General features: G+C 33.2%; 1 long non-coding RNA gene across 1 annotated transcript in view; it reads right to left on the bottom strand.

Moving 5' to 3' along the window:
• LOC122270441 (uncharacterized) overlaps positions 1–17,065 on the bottom strand; it is a 75,849-nt gene that overhangs the window by 11,218 nt on the left and 47,566 nt on the right. The gene's annotated exons all lie outside the window — the stretch shown is intronic.

The raw sequence follows: 17,065 nt of genomic DNA, 5'->3' as shown, positions 1-17,065 counted from the left end.
AGTAACAATTATATAAATTAACCGAAACTACCCTTAAACAGGTCTTTGAGTGGTTATAACCCCTTTGAAAAAAAAACAGAATCTTGACTCCAATCAAAATGAACTTTTATTTCCCGAAGACAAAGTATTTTATTTTATTTTATTTTATAACCTTCGTTAAACAGCCGACCTAATTTTATGGGTTTACGACTACTAATGTTCAACTCCGTGGCCTTGTAATTTTGAACCTAATCAGAAGACAAGGGCACTCCTGGATCGAGTATTGGAAGAAATTTGCCTTCGTGGAGAACTTTTAGAGGGAGCTAACCCGAATTTGCGTTACATAGAGAGGAAGACCATGAGAACCTCCCACGGTAAGCCTGACGGCAAGGGGAGAAGACAAAGTATGTCATAATGAATGAAATTAGAGCCGCGATAGCCTGGTTGATAGGACACTGGGCCCATGTCCAAGAGTTCTTGGAAGCGATACGCGCTTGCCGAAGTCTCCCCGTGTAGTAAATTGTGACTGATGCACGTTAAATCTGTCGAGTCGCAAAGTCCTCATGTTCCCATAGCAAATCAATACCGCTGTGGGTACTAATCCAGGAGTTTCATTGTCTTCTGGATTGGTTCGAAATTACAAGGTTGTCGTTACAACGACGGATATAAAATAAAATGAATGAAATTAAAAATTACGACTTATGATTGGGTGTTTAGTGTGAAGCAATTATTAGTTTTGGAGTAATTTTTTTTCCTTCTTCCTTTGGAGACGTATCTTCCCTTGAATTGTGATTTAAAAAAACTGATTTTTTTATTGTGATGTAAATATATTTGTAATGACAAAAAAGTAACTTATCCTGTCACGAGAATTTTTGAAGGAAAAAACCATTTAGATTTCAGGACATGTTGTTGCAAATTTGTAATAAGTTACTGATATTTGTTTATTATAAGGGCACAAGTACGCTGAATTATGGGAGGAACAGAGCTTGATTCATGCAATTTTTCTCAGCAGAATAGCTAGGATTGATTACAGAGAAACAGATAATTTTAAGCAATGGTGTTAGCTGGATTAGTTAGAATGGATTGAAAAGTAAGCATGCAGAGCAGGATTGAGGCAACTTTGAGCAAAACTAATGATTTTTCTGCAAGTTGGAATAGCTTTAACGCCATTTTTCGAAGCTCTGTCGCCAAGGAAAATAAAAAATCCATACTTTAAGTGTCTTACACTTGCAGCAATGCGCTAATTTTAAACTGTATAATCTTGCCATGAAGAATTATCTGGACTTTAGAACGGTCGAATGACTTGAATATTTTAAAAGTTATTAAACTTTTTTAAAAATTGCCAATTTTGTGACTTTTTTCCAACTAGAGGGAAATAATCAAAATCATTGCTTTATTCTCAGTTTTTGAAAATTTTTATGAGCCCAGGTAATGCAGCAATGGAGAAAGTTATTAAATAATAAAAAAATTAGACCACAAACGCTTTTCCTTTTCACAAGGCTGTGGGTTTTCTCCATATCGAAGTTTTGAAGCCATTTTTAAAAGAAGCATGGGCAGCGCTGGCCTTATAGGCTAAACTTGACCCAGCAGTCATGAGTAACCCTTGCAAACTCGCATCACTTAAAAAAAAAGTATACTATTCGCAAAAAAGCATTATTTCATAATACAACGGAGCCTTCGAAAAACGGTTTTTCGAATTGAGAAAGAACAAAACGGGTTTGAGGAATTTTTGCTTAAAATTTATGTTACGCCGTAGTTTGTGACGAAAAAGGAAAGAAAAAATGGAACAGGAATGAAATAGGTTTGAGGCAGTTTTGTGAGAAAATTGGCTTGAGGCAAAAAATTTTGGTATAAGTTAGGACAACCAGGACAGATTGGAGATATGTATGAGCATTTTTACGCACAAAATTGAATTTGTTCAGGTGGATTGATGAAACAAACAGAACAAGTTACGAACAATTTTTGCAAGGTTCGTGTTGGATTAGCCTTATAGACGTGCTAGATTAGCTTTAACTTGGATTATCTAGGATAGATTTGAGAAAGATGAAGCAGGTTTTTGACAAAATTTTGCACGATGTTTTTGTTTTGGTGAAAGCTGGAAAAACTGAGATAAATTGGATTGAATTGGATGTAGGGTTTAATGGCACAAAGTCCACAGAAGGACATGCTTCGCTGAACAAACGGTTTTAAGATACATCTTAGGTAGAGATAAATTGGAAGACTAGGTCTGAAATAATATTGTGAAAAATTTTTTGTGCAGATTGGAATAACTTGACTAGATCGGAGAAGGAACAGATTAGAGTTACATTTGCGAAACCTCTGCATTTGGTGGAGGTTGAAGTAAATTGGATAGATTGGAAAAGAAACAGGATCAGCTTAAGAAAATTTTCTTAAAGAAAAAGATTGTTAAATTAATTATTTAATTTTTGGCATTTGTTTCGCAAAATTAAGATGCTTGTCTCCACTATAATACATTACTAATATAAATCGATTTGATATCATTCGATAGCAATATTTGAAAACTAACGGTGGTAGCTAATGATAGAAAATATCAATTTTGTTTAGGTTCCAATGTCCCCACGAATTTTTGATTAAAACGGTTTCCTTCTCATTACAAAATATTCCATAAGCGCATGGAATGTTTAATGCATAATTTTTTCTTTCTTGCCGTCGTGTGCCTATTTAGGCAGTGGGGGTGCGATTGCTACTGTTTTTCAGTGGCGCCATCTATGGCCAGGAATTCGACTTCTGCCACGCCATTCACACAACCACAACCCGTTTATAGGACGGGTCGCATTCACACACAAAGGAGAAAGGACATAGAACACACAGAGAGAGAAAGAAACATCCATGCCTTGCCCGGGATTCGAACCCAGGACCTTTCTGATGCAAGGACAGTTCCCTGCCCCCTACCCAGGCCGGTCGGCCATTAATTTGTTAAAGACTGGGTAAGAATATTTTTATGTCTTGTCAGATAACTTGAACAACTTAAAACTAAAAGTCCTTTCACATCAAGTTGTGAAAGAGTCAGATCAAGAGATAACTTTAAAAACCTAAAATTAAGACTGTTTATTAAATGTGAGGAAGCGTCCAGATCGTAAGATTACTTTGACAAATTAAAACTAAAGAATGTTTTTTTTTAAACCAAGTTGGTGAAGAGTCCAGATCGTGAGATTACTTTAATAAATAGAAACTCAGAATGCGTTTTTTTTTTTTTTTTTTTTTGAAAACCAAATTTGAAGAGTCTAGATCGTAAGATAAATTTAACTTAAAATTGAGAATGTTTTTTTTAAACCTAGTCAAAAAGTTCAGATTCGGGAGATTACTTTAACAACTTAAAACTGCAATTGTTTTTTTTAAACCAAGTTGTTGAAGAACCCAGATCGTGAGATTACTTTAAAAACTTAAAACTGCAATCGTTTTTATACCAAGTTGTTGAAAAATCCAGATCGTGAGATTACCTTAACAACTTAAAACTGCAATTGTTTTTTTAAACCAAGTTGTTGAAGAACCCAGATCGTGAGATTACTTTGACAACTTATAACTGAGAAAGTTTCTTAAACCTAGTTATGGAAGATCGTGAGAATGATCTTATGTATATTATGTGTTGTTACTGAATCAAAATGACATATCAAAGAAAGCATAAAAAAAGGCGATATTAAGGTATAAATATATGTGTCATAGTGAACACACAAAGTGACAGGGTAGGTAAAGAAGACATAGGGTCCCTAGACTAACAATCCATCAAGCTCCACTTTAACCTTGTCAACAGAGCAGGAAAAAGAAGATAGAAAAATGACTTTTTCGCTCACCATTTTTCCTTTCTCTCCTCAGCTATCTGTTAACCTCTTTTGGTTTACTTGTCCACTATCTTGGGGAAAAGAAGAAAAAAAAATAAAAGGGAAAAATATTCCAAAAATAAGCGAAGGTAGGGAAAAAAATGGTGGATGTCAGTAATCAAAACTGTCTGTTACCCGCGTCAATCAATCAGGGGAAAAATGGTTCTTTCTCTTCTACTTCTTCGATTGTAATTTGCTATTATTTCCGAGGATGATAAGAAAAATATTCTTTTTTTTCTCTTTTCTTTTTTCTTCTTTTTTTTTATTGAGGATGCGCCTTCTGGTGTTTATTTTAGTCCAAGGTGGAAAATGAATTGAGGGAAATTGAAGCTGGGGAATTTCCTTTCATTTCTTGAATAAAAAAGTATACTGTTATAATAATTTTATCCTTTCTAGAGTTTTTTTTTAATATTTTTTTTAAATCTAGATCGCTTGTCTGAAATATGAAGAAAAAAAAAATCTTTACGCAAATGAGCGTTTGAAATTATTCTCTGAATACGATTTGAAAAATTAATTTTATTAAAAACATAAATTAAAATGTTCTATTTTTCGCAATGATTTGCATTGAAAGCTTTCTTTATTATTTTCTTTACAAACTTCAATCATGCTTTTTGTTTCAAAGTTATCATTGGCCAGGTAAATATAGACTGCTTTCTCTATTTTTTTTTTTTTTTTTCATATACTTCAACGCTTTTCATTATTTTCTCGATAGACTTTAATTGCCTTTTTTGTTTCGAACTTCAGGCCAACGTCGACTGAATATCTTATACCAGTATTTCAGAACTTCTGCTAAGTGTTTAATTACTTCACTTAAATGAAAAATCAATTAAGAATTCAGAATTAAGTATTGTTGCACGATGAGGTTCTAAAAGTAAAAATTAATGCCCCCGAATCGCTCCACAACCGAATAAAAAGTTACAGTTCCGAATTTCTCCGAAAACAAAGAAAATTGCTGTTTTGTATTCCAAAACCATTGAAGATACCCTAGATAGTTGAAAAACACAATGAAATTATTTGTCTTGCATTGTTTCAAAATCAGATAAAAATATTTTTGAAAAAAAAAAACTCTTTCCTGCCATGTTTTTTTTTTAAATAGCTACCATGAATTACTCTTAAACAAATAAAAATTGTTGGGCTCCGAATCGCTTCTAAATCATGGAAAAATGCTTGTACGAACTGCTTAAAAACTAGCTCCGAAATTATTCAAAGCTAATACAAATTGTAACTCCGAATCACTCCAAAAGCAACAAAAATTGTTGCTCCGAATTACTTCCAAAGCAACAAAAATTGCTGCTCCGAATTACTTCCAAAGCAACAAAAATTGCTGCTCCGAATTACTTCCAAAGCAACAAAAATTGCTGCTCCGAATTACTTCCAAAGCAACAAAAATTGCTGCTCCGAATTACTTCCAAAGCAACAAAAATTGCTGCTCCGAATTACTTCCAAAGCAACAAAAATTGCTGCTCCGAATTACTTCCAAAGCAACAAAAATTGCTGCTTCGAATTACTTCCAAAGCAACAAAAATTGTTGCTCCGAATTACTCCAAAAGCAACAGAACTTGCTGTCCTTTAATGATTCAAAACTAATAGAAACTGTTGCTTCGAATTACTGTAAAAGCAAAGAAAAGCAAAAGTGTAAATTATTGCACTCAATCGCATTAAAACCGATGACATTGTCATCAGTGTTGCTACATTTCGTTGTAAGAATTTTTTTTAAAAATCATAACTATTTAGATTTAGATCACACATTTTGAGCAGCTCAATCGAAACTAAAAATATATAAAATATTTATGAAACAAAGAAAATTCTATCCTGTACTGATCCCTTCTAATGCAAAATATGTGTGGTTTCTATTCACAAGATTCGTTTCGAAGTCTAGTTTGACAATAGCCTCCACCCAAAGTAAATAACGATATAGGGGCTTGGCGAGGTTTTAAGCAAACTAGCAGAAAAGATAAGAGACTGTTTGTCAAATCATGATTTGTTTTGGTTTTTGATTGCAAAATTTCAGTCAGGTTGGCCTCCATTTCCGATTCTTTCACAATTACCTTTAATATTTTAATCTTATTAGAAATTGAGCATATTAGCAAAATTTATAATGTTCGTTTCATTCTTCAATACCTCTTTAATTGCTTTGATTCATAAAATTTCCTTCTGCTATCTATTAGATCTAGGAGAGAGAAGTTAACGAAAATTCAGGATTTCTAGAAGTCACCATGTTTAGTTTAAAAACATTTTTCTTTTATGAAATTGCTTAAGGACAATTATTATTTTAAGCTCAATATTATGCATGTCAAAATAAAAAAGGTAGTCCAAGTATAGTTTTACCAAGTATCAGGGTACCTTTTCATAGATGAAGGTTGACATTATCGTTAACTACTATCGCCATATTGGTGACCCGGACGTGATATGAACACGCCTACCTTGACAGAAACGCTCACTACGATTTGAATAAGCCTACTTCGATGCATGGTCGAGAGTGAACAGTTGACTTGTTACTTGTGAGTGCGACATTGTCCTCCTCACGCTATTGCTTCTTAGTCTTGGTCACCAATGTGGGGATAGTAGTTAACGACAATGTCAACCTTCATCTATAAAAAGGTACCCCAACATAGAATCGAGTTAGCAAGTATTATATACTAGTGAATTGGAATTGTATTTTTTTAGTGGTAGATACACTACAATAAATTACCGTTAAAGAGATTCTTTAAACGATTAAGAACTTAACGATCAACTTCTTGCATGATGTGATGATATTGCAGAGAGGGCAAAATCCTAGAATAGCCCAACTCTTGGCGACTTTTGGAAATCTCGTAAAGTTAGCGATTATTATTGGCATCAACGTTGCTTTTTGATTATTAAAAAAAACTGTTTAAATTATTGCAAATTTACTGAAACATTTTTTAATATAATAAAAAATAACTTATTTAATAACCTTAAACTACCTTAACTTAAATAACCTTAAATTATTAATTTTAAGTATTACAAATTGATTTAATTAAAAATTCACTCGTTCATTTTCTAGCCATTTTCAACCGGTACCGCGCAAAAAAAAATTAAAAAATGAAATATTAACGATAATAAATGAAATAAGGGTTAAAAAATGAAATAATAACGATGATTCTAACAGGAAGATATCAGAAGTACAAATGGCGAAAAAATAAACCCTTTTACCTCTTTCTTAACGAAATCCAACTTTCGCGTAGGTATACATATCAAATAACTAATCAGGTTAAAGAATTTTGGTGGTGTGATCAGACGTTCAAAATAATCTCTTCCGGAAACATAGTTTGGTGAAATTTAAACTTGCTTGGCAAGATTTAAGAAAATCGCCACTGGGCGGGCTATTCTATGATCCACCCTATTGGGGAGAAATCGACAATGCGCCAACAAGGGGCCGGGATAGCCTGGTCGGTAGGGCGCTGGGCCCATATCCAAGAGGTCGTGGGTTCGATCCTCGCCGGCCAAAGACTCCCCGTGTAGTAAATGGTGACTGATGCACGTTAAATCTGTCGAGTCTCAAAGTCCTCCATGTTCCCACAACAAATCAATACCTCTGGGGGTACTGATCCAGGAGTTTCCTTGTCTTCTGGATTAGTTCAAAATTACAAGGCTACGGAGTTGAACGTTAGTAGTCGTAAACCCATGAAGTTGGGTCGGCTGTTCAACGACGGTTATAAAATAAAATAAAATGCGCCAACAAGGGGCCGGGATAGCCTGGTCGGTAGGGCACTGGGCCCATATCCAAGAGGTCGTGGGTTCGATCCTCGCCGGCCGAAGACTCCCCGTGTAGTAAATGGTGACTGATGCACGTTAAATCTGTCGAGTCTCAAAGTCCTCCATGTTCCCACAACAAATCAATACCTCTGGGGGTACTGATCCAGGAGTTTCCTTGTCTTCTGGATTGGTTCAAAATTACAAGTCTACGGAGTTGAACGTAAGTAGTCGTAAACCCATGAAATTGGGTCGGCTGTTCAACGACGGTTATAAAATAAAATAAAAAAATGCGCCAACAATCATTTATCAAAAGGTACCTCAAGATGAAATCGAGTTAACATGTCTTTATATACTAGTGTATTGATATTTATTAATTGTAGGGGTAGTTACGCCACAATACTCCCCCACCAGAATTTTATCAAGGATAGAATTCGATGAACGGATACCACTTGTTGCCGTGTTTGGGAAAGACCGGCTGAGCTGTGTTAAGTTCACCGGATCTTGAGCGCTTGTGGTGTGAGCTGTATTAAGTTCACCGAGTCTTGAGCGTTTGTTGTGAGAGCTGTACTAAATTCACGGTAGTGAGTGTGATCCTTCCTGTGTTACTATTGGTAGCCAAATGTGTGCAGGATTCCGTAAATGAGTCTGAGAAGCAACAGCGTTTTATGCAAACAAGGGTAGAATCAGGAGCCTTTTGGTTTGGCGATAATTTTCATTCAGTTTTACTGAAATCTCGTTTCTGGTTACCATGATGTAGTTTGCTTTCAATGACGTCACCTTCGGGTTACTACAACTTTTGTTTATCTTTATGTGATTGGTTTTTCGTTTTTTTACATAGATATTCGTTTATTTGCAAATTGCCAAAAATGAGAGGAGCCCGCGATTGTAAACTATTGCCAAAGTTTCGGATACAATTACGATAAAATAATTTATTACAAACAAAAAATAATTGCGTAACAATTACGGGGAATTGGCGAGCGAAAGCGAGCAACGGGTGGCGCCCTCTAGTACACAAATAAAAAAAATAAATAAATAAAAAAAAAAAAATTGAAAATAAAAAAATAAAAATAAAAAATTTATAAAAATAAACTGAAATAAATGAAAAATAAATAAAAATAAAAAGTAAATAAAAATAAAAAATAAATAAAAATAAGAAAATAAAAAATAAAAATAAGAAAATAAAAAATAAAAAAAATTATTAAAAAATAAAAAATTAATAAAAATAAAATGAAATAAATAAAATTATAATTTTTTTATGACTATATTGCTTTGTAATCTGGAGCAGTGAAAAAAATTGATACAAAATAAGTATAAAATAAAACAATCACACAGATAAACAGACTTAAAATTCCACATCATACGGAAATATCTATAAAAAAAAATCGAAAAGATCTAAAGAAATAACTATTTAACTCAATCTAACAAAATAACAATCTCACAGATACATTTTCTACCCACAAACATCAATTACGATCGAAATAAATGTTTATTTAGCGAACATCTTCTTAAGATGACTTCGTGTGATGATTGAAAATTATGATCCATCGATTCAAGTAATTCGTCAAGGTTTTATAGATGTCTGTGTTATGCGTGGGCAGCTGATAGTAAACTACTGATTGCATTATGAACTCATTTTTTTTAAACAGAAACAATAGACTAATACGTTATGTTTTTATTCCATTTCAGACATGAAAAAGAAGGTCTCGTTCATCGCCATTCGTGACAACTGATCCAACAACTGCCAATTGGCTTGATTTTAGGGACCGTGTGATAATCAAATATAGAGTTTGTGTTTTGCTGATGTTAATCAACATCCGTTAGAAAAAATAGATACTTTTTAATATGTATCTGGTGAGTTCGTTTTTATCAAATTGAGATGAGGGCTATGTGTCAAATTGTTCTTTTTACAGAAAATATCTTTTGGAATGGTTTTATCAGTTGATAGCGGAGGTAATTTATCAAATCAAGTTTAACTAGAGTTATTTTGCGCTGTATACAGCAAGGTGTATTTATTGTCAAGCTGCGTAGATAGTTTAATTTAGCCTTTTCGCTAGTTGCCTGAAGATGGAATGATATACTACCTGTGTATTGATGCATCGCGAAATATCGATATAATTCAGACGTGCAACAGCGGTACTTTAAAAGAGTATTTTTATGATAAATCGCGAATTTCATGTTTCGCAATAATTATCCAATAAGATAATGTCGCGATTTTTATCGATATCAATAATTATCGAATACAATAGTATCGCAATCATTTTAGACAACGATAAATTAATGATAATATCGCGAAAATTATCGATAAGGCTGATTACCGCACAATGTATTAGCTTCATCATTATCGTCTTTGATAAAGATTGAAAGCGATATTATCGTGCGTGGCAATAAATTTCATTTGGATAACGAAAATATTCCTTAATGTAAAAATATTGTAAATGAGTTACATTTTTTTATAACCGTCGTTGAACAACCGACCCAATTTTTGTGAGTTTACGACTACTAATGTTCAACTCCGTAGCCTTGTAATTTTCAACCCATTCCAGAAGGCAAGGGAACTCCTGGATCAAGTATTGGCAGAAATTTGCCTTCGTGGAGGACTTTTCGATGGAACTAACCCGCATTTGCGTTACATGGAGAAGATCACGATAACCCAGGACTCGAAAAAACTCAGAAATTTTACCCGTCCCCGAGGACGGCATGTCCAACAATGTACCCGTCCTCATTTGAAACTAACCCGTATCTTCTAAATAAATAAAAACATAATTTTCTCCTATTTATTACAAATATTTATATAAATTGCACAATGAATTAGTAGTTACTAGGATTACAAATACTATGATTACATTATACAGTAATAAGAGAAATACTAGTATACTAATAGTAACCTAGTATTTATTTTATGAAATAATTTAAATGACTAAAGTCAAGTTATCTGGAATGTCAATTTATCCGTGGATACTGCGTTTTTTTAAATGTATCAAATATGTCGTTTGCCAGTTCCACGATCAAGCCAATGATTTACAGAGGTTTCTGCACAGAAATCTGAAGGGGGTTTTGCATTTAGGTAGATGTTCATAATTGCGTTTAACGCTTCTTGTTTAAGACCAGTACGTAATGTTTTTTTTTTTTTTTTTTTTTTTTTTTTTTTTTTTTTTTTTGTAAGTTTATTGCTGAAAAACCCCTTTCAACCGCTACAGTACTCCCAGACAGAGAAAACATCAATTCCACCATACGCAGTATGTTGCTGTATTTCTAGATTAGAGGGTCATTTTAGAAGTGAGGCGCTAGACTCTTGTAAGATAACAAAAATTGAAAATGTATCACGAACATTAACGGGAAAATGGCCGTCCGTGCGGACGTCGGATTCGAGAAATTCGTTGTCCGCGGGGAATTTTTGACCGCCGAGGACGGGAGGACGGGCTGTTTTTCGAGCCCTGCGATAACCTCTCACGGTTAGCCTGATGGCAAAGGAATGTCTAACCCATGATCCATCTACCACTGAGGATATTTCACGTAAGCATTGTGGTTGGTGCTAGCCGGATGCGGATTCATATCGACCAGCTATCATTGGTAAATTTAGTGCTGTCAACCATAATAAAATAATTGTATAAATATTTGCATTTAAAATCAAAGCATCGTATTTTCTGCGAGTTAAAGTAGCCGGCAATCTTCTATGTTTCAGAGGCTGTTTTTGGAAAGCTCGAAATTTCAAATAAGGTAGGTTGGTACTTTAATTCGCACAAGAGCTACACAACGGGCTATTGGCGACGGTCTGGGAAACATCCGTGAAGATGATTCGAAGACATGCCATCACAATTTGAGGCTACTTCCTCAATTTAGACTTAGCTCTGAAGGGGAAGAAAATTTCCTCCAGATCCCAGTACCCATGGTATTGCTCATTGACCGACCGCAGGATTTTCGATTCCACAGATTTTACGAGCACGTATATCGTACATATTCGATGGGTCTTAGTAGAGTCTAGATTCGAACCCTGGCTCTTCCGAACCGGATTCCGATTTTCTAACCATTCATGTACCAATGGTCAAGCTTCTCGGCAAATGAAAGAACGCATTATTGCAAATAGTATGTTTCATAACTGCTGTGAGTCAGCTGCAGTTATTCAAAATTGTTAAGTCAAGTTTAGCCTATCGCTTGCCAGCGCCCTCTATGCAAGTACGGAGACTGACGAAAAAGTCAATAAAGAGAAAGGCACAGTTTTGGGAAAATTAAGAGCGTTTGTGATATAACGATTTGGTACTTTTCCGTTAACAAGCGAAAAATCGCCAAATAATGTAGAATTCCGCCAAATTTCTTGCAACCAAATTTTCGTTCAATTAGATAACAAAGGGGTACTACATCATTTGGTGAGTTTTCGCTTGAGTCCGGATAACGGAAAAGTACCAACGTTTCAATAATTAAAAAAGTATATGACCGTTTTTATTACTTTCCTTGGCGAAAAAATTTCATCTAACTGAAAAAAAATCTCGCCAAACTGTAGATTTTTAAAAATTTAATAATTTTTTATATATTTAAGCTATTGGTCTGTTCTAATGCCCAGCTGATTCCTTACGGCAAGTTATATAGTTTAAAGTATAGTTTTGCTACGAGTTTTAAGCATTTAAACTGATTCGAGTAAAATTAAACATAACAATTAAACCTGACGTTTAACATTCAAGGGCAGTGGCTGTAGGCGGAGTCAGTTCTTTTGTTCGGTATCCGCCTTCAGCCATCTACGAAGGTGTAAATTTATAACCTAACTGGATTCCTAATGCAAAGCATGACAAATTGCCAAACAAACAAAAAATTTGGTATTCATTGTAAAGTGCACCTTCTGATAAACAAACAAAACAAAAGAAAATGTCATTATGCAAAGGAAACAAGCGAGACAAGTCTAATTTTCACTCAAGGATTTTCACTACACATCAATGGCTGAGAACGATTTCTTGTTCTGAGATGGACGAGATCTGCATATTCTTTTTGTTTTATTGCTGTCTGATTTGAGCTATCAAAGCACTCAATTCAATTTATTTTAAAACCAACGAAGAGAAACTCTAAACCAGCAGTGGAATTTGTTTCTAAATGGTAATCTACCGTAACTAAATATTTATTTATTTTTTTGCTGTCGTCAAAGTTGCTACTCTTTAAATAGTATAGCGATTCTTGACAAAGACTGATAGGGTTTGGTGATGCGTCAAATTAGATTTCAAATTTTTCGGAATATTTAATAATATTCAGATTTGCGATCGTATTTTTTTTGATAAAGTCGAATATTTAATACGATTATTTAGTTGGTTTAAACTTCTTTTTTTAAAATTAAAACTTAACTCGGATGATTTCTCGTAGATTGTCCAGATTGATATCGCATTTGATTAATCTGGTTAGTTACCTGAATCTGATTAGTAATGGATTGTGATTTTGTATTTCTATTCGACTTAATAACGAAATTAATTTTTATCTGTATTCATTGTATATTTTTGTTTTCTTTATTCACTTTTAAAAAAAATTAAAGCATTCCCTCAACTGCCCGCTGTGGGCCAGGGGACGGGGCATGGAGAAAGGCTCCACAATTTCGAGACCAGCGGCATGATAGCGGCAATGTGGTCAGTATTGTTACAGGTCGCTCCATTTCCCAGATACGCTGGTACCCATCAATCTGAAGCTGAGTAGATTTCAAGCCGCCGCTGGGGATCGAACCACAGTTCTTCACAATTACAGCCCAGTGCCTTAACCACTGAGTCATCGCAGCTCTTATTCACTTCAAGAGCAATTACAAAAGAAAAAAATAGAAAAAACAAAAAAATAGAATGAACGTTTCAGGAAAAATTAGTAAATCGTCAAAATTTCTGCTTGATTACGGCGCACTATGCGCAAAACTAATTACGGCACACTTTAATAACTTTTATTCTAATGATTGATTTTTCCTAATGATTATCGGATTCCAAGAGTCCGAGGTTCAAAAGTTAATAATGCTAATTAATTTGTGTTTATGTTATGTGAATCTGAATACTGAAACATTCTTTTTCTGAATAAACATGCTATTTTTTTGGGATGGATTTAGATTTATTTGATTGACCCTTAAAATGTAGAAAATATGGTCCCATTACGAGAACACTCGAAATTTTGAACCTCTCAATGTGCATTTCTCCATATCTTTAGAATTGTGCAAAAACAAAGCGCAAAATTATAAAATATGTTTAGCTAAAGACAATTTCAATCAAAATATAATTTTTACAGATTATTAATCATTTTCCATTATTTAATATCATAATTGTCGAAGCATTTTTGAATTGTGTCCTAATCAGTCAAACGGTGGTTTATAGCTGCAAACAAGAATTGCTCATTTAAATGAAATCTTTTTACCAAAAAAACAAAACACGTTAAACTATGTTATTTTCTTGAGATTAATCTAATTGGAAGAAGCTATTAAACGCGCAAATATTATTTACTATCTATTTCTTAGAATTTTATTACCTGTATTGCGGCACAAAGTTGTTTTTCTTACCCATTTTACATCGATGAGTTATTACTCTTATCTTTAATTTCTGAGAAAAATATTTTTCTCTTCGTTCAATATAATGGTTTTTGGCCATTGGACATAAAAGTCCTTTAAGTTGTTTTGATTTATATGTTATTTAATGTTGTTTAACCATTATTTACCCTCCTTTATTTGTTCAACAGAGATTTGGCACATTGTAAAAACTTAATTGCAAAAATGTCTGCTAAGCTTTTATTTCTTTTCTTAATATGGACCTATAAAAATGAGGCTTTCACTGAAATTTCAAAAGTGATTTCAATAAAATGAAATGCCTTATGTCTAAATAATAAAACTTTTACTAGTTAAACATAATAATAAAACAAGCAGGCGTTGCTCGGTCAAAATAGTTCATAAGTAAAAGTAAAAAATTGATTTCGAAAAGAAGTTCTTACATTTTTGAACATGGACAATTAGATCTTTTTTTTTAAGAAGAAATTTAATACAAAAGGCAATAAAAGTTTCCAAAATAGCTGAGACAACCTTAGTGCGCGTAGTAAAATATGTTTAATAGAAAAGAAACAGGTTCATGGAGTTAATGATCTTTTAAATGAACGGTTACGATAAACGAACGAATTGGAACCGAAACGATTATCTGTTTATGAACCTGTATTAAGCTTATATGAACAAGATCAGAAATCAGACAAATCGTTTTGATGCAATACAATACCGTAATGATCAATATATTTTTTGTATAATACCGAAACTACCGCTCGTATTTTAAACTGTAATAAACACAAATAATTGTGTTCATGAAGTAGAAAATTGTTTTGGTACTATACCATACCGAAACAAGCGTTTTTTTTATTTTTATTTTTTTTATTTTTTTAAAACCACAATAAGCACAAATAAGCAGCAGGTTATAAAGTAGACAATTATTTTGGTACTATACAATACCGAAAAGACCGACAGTATTTTAAAATGCAATAATTTGGTTCATAAAGTTCACAATATTTTTGGTGCAATACAATAATCAAAACAATCGTCTATTTTTTAAACTACTACGAGCACAAATAAGCAATTTCATAATTAAACAATTGATTTGGTACTATACAGTACCGTAACTACCGTTCGTATTTTAAATTCTAATAATTAGGTTCAAAAAGTATTAAATAGATTTGATGTTATATAATACCAAAACAATCGTGTTCTTTTTTTTTTTTTTTTTTAAACTACAATAGGCACAAATATGCAGGTTCATAGAGTAGACAATTGTTTTAGTGCTATAAAATACTGAAGCGATTTGAATATTTTTGTATAATACCGAAACGGTCGTAATCGAACAATTATATTGATGGCGTAACGACTCTGTATTTCAAATTATTAAAAAACGCAAATAAACGATAAATGTTACTTACAAAAACCTCACTCAATCAACGACTCAGAACAAAAGTAACTTTTTCATATTACTTAATTGCTTACGTTGTTTTTACTTATTTAGTTTTGGTTTCGACTTTTTATAGTTAAAATACAAATCAAGATAATTAATAAAGCATAAAATAGCTTTATCATTAAATGAATTAAATTATTAATTAAAAATATAATTTATTCCAACAAAAAATAGCTAAGTTATGTCTAAAAGAAGGCATGTACTATATTAAAGATAACGTTAGCCACCAGGCTCGTATCTGGACCACCCACATTAAAAGTACTTTTTTTTTAGTTTTCAAACGAAATATGAAAGAGAAGAAATGGGGATGGCTAAGTTAATCGCTCACACTTTCATTTACTTTCTTGGTGACACTTTTTATATCAAGCAATAATTTATTTATTTTTCTTTTGTCATTTACACACAATAACTCGATTTCCGTAACATTTTAAGGTATATTTTAATGTTATTTAACTCCTTTGATCAACTTATTCTTCCAACTGTTCTTAGGATTCTCAACAAAAAATTTACGATTTACTCTAAGAGTAGATTCAAAAAGAATATTTTCTTCTGAAATAAATAAAAGTGGATTGTGTTGGCTTTAAAATCAACATCTCCTTCCCAAATGCGGACCGGATATACTTATATTGACCGGATATAAACATTTGTATGAATAATAGTAATAAAAAAGAAACAGTATCTCGTATTTAAGTATTTAAATTTTTCAGATAATTCTAAACGAACTTATAAAATTTCATCTGCTATCACTTGTTCTTTTCTTAAAATTAAAGAACAAAAAAATTTCAATGGAATTTTATTAGCGGGACATTTTATCGAAAGTAACACTACACTGACATACAGGGTCCTGTTCTGGTAAATGATTGTCATTTTTATGCCTAAATAAATTACAATTAAAAAGTAATAACGTGACACATTTAGCAACTGTGACACAGATAATATACGATCCTTAAAAATTTAAGTCGTAAACGTAACAACGACGTATTAGTGACTTAATCAGTGGCATTTAGAAATAGATGCGGGCACAAATTTGCTTACAGCATTTTATTGCCAATGCTGGAAGACATTTATAACATTTGTATAACAACTAATCCAGCATATATGATGCGACAGTGCGTCGCCCTGCCAGAAGTTGTGCTTCTGATTTACGACACATTTCGCATTGTGACCAAAATGAACAGTGTCGCCAACGAATCTGTCATGCGCCTGGCATCAACCTATTTTAGGATCGTTCTCGCAAATCTTCTGCCCACTCTGCCTGAGGACATGTTTCGAATAGTGACAGTACGTGAATTGCCTTGTTTACCTTCCGGTTAGCGCTTACTCAGAATTTGCATTGAGATAAAATAGTGAGATGGTTGCCTACCTGATTCATCGCCAAATTGGCTGAAAGTCACCAAGACTATTAACTTTTTTTTCAGAATGAATTACAAGAGATTTGATTACATAGGAATATTTAGGACCAATGAGGGATAACAATCACAGATGTCTGTTATCTAAAAACAGATACCTTTTAACTGTTATATTTTTGGAACAGCTTTATAATACCATGTTATTTATTAAAAGCGTTTTGGATTGTCTTTAAATTTTGCGATATCTGTTAAAATTCAT

The sequence above is a fragment of the Parasteatoda tepidariorum genome, chromosome 1 (genome assembly GCF_982258835.1).
Source record: "Parasteatoda tepidariorum strain Cologne lab strain chromosome 1, Ptep-v5.0, whole genome shotgun sequence".
Taxonomy (NCBI): Eukaryota; Metazoa; Arthropoda; class Arachnida; order Araneae; family Theridiidae; genus Parasteatoda; species Parasteatoda tepidariorum.
Note: the sequence above shows the minus strand (reverse complement) of the source record. Positions and strands in the feature narration are given on the sequence as shown.